This window comes from Silene latifolia, chromosome 9 (genome assembly GCF_048544455.1).
Source record: "Silene latifolia isolate original U9 population chromosome 9, ASM4854445v1, whole genome shotgun sequence".
NCBI lineage: Eukaryota > Viridiplantae > Streptophyta > Magnoliopsida > Caryophyllales > Caryophyllaceae > Silene > Silene latifolia.
The window spans coordinates 83,685,936-83,686,677 of NC_133534.1; the positions used below are offsets into that span (position 1 = coordinate 83,685,936).

The 742-nt window shown below is 48.2% G+C and overlaps 1 non-coding gene across 1 annotated transcript; it reads left to right on the forward strand.

Moving 5' to 3' along the window:
* The first annotated feature begins 413 nt into the window (after positions 1-413).
* LOC141603983 (small nucleolar RNA R71) lies at positions 414-520 on the forward strand. Its single transcript, XR_012525812.1, has one exon. It is a non-coding gene; the product is annotated as a small nucleolar RNA R71 (small nucleolar RNA).
* The last annotated feature ends 222 nt before the right edge of the window (positions 521-742 follow it).

Sequence of the window (742 nt, forward strand, 5' to 3'; positions counted from 1 at the left end):
GTAGTAGGTGTTGTTCTGCCTGTAGTGTTGAAAGGCAAAGACAAGATTCAAAGGGACTAGGCAGTTCTTCGAGACATGGCCCTCTACTCCACACCTTTCGCAAAGGAAGGGACCGTCTGAAACAGCGTTGACTTGGTACATCCCACCCTTAGAGGCTCCTCCTAGCTCATACTTGTCAAATCTTGCGGTGAGAGCCTCAAGTGCAAAGAACAGAGGAAGATTCAGCAGCTCTCCTCGGTTCCCTCTCGAATTCCCATACTCGGCCTTGTGGGTAGCTAGATCGTCAATGATCTTCCACCCCTTGGTTGCTCCCAAATTTTCAAAGAAATCTCCCATTGGCCGCAAAGATCCAAAATGGCCCTCGATCGTCGTACAACCCATTGTAAAAATGATTGCACAAACTCCACTTTTCAAATCCATGGTGCGGTATGGTTCGCACTAACTTCTTGAATCGGACCCATGCCTCATGGAAATTCTCATCCGGCCCTTGTTTAAAACCCGTGATTTGGGCTCTAATAGCGATCGTCCTTGAAGCGAGTAAAAGTACTTCTTGTAGAACGCCAATGCCAATGTATTCCAATCGTGATCTCCGAGCGGCTCGGTCCGATCTCTATACCACTCCCTCGCAAACATCACGAAGGGAGAAGATGAACATGGTCTCTTTGATTTGATCCTAGGTCACGCCGTTTGGTGGGGGAATGGAGAGCAGCAGATGAGTCGATAAAGGTCTCCATATGTCTAG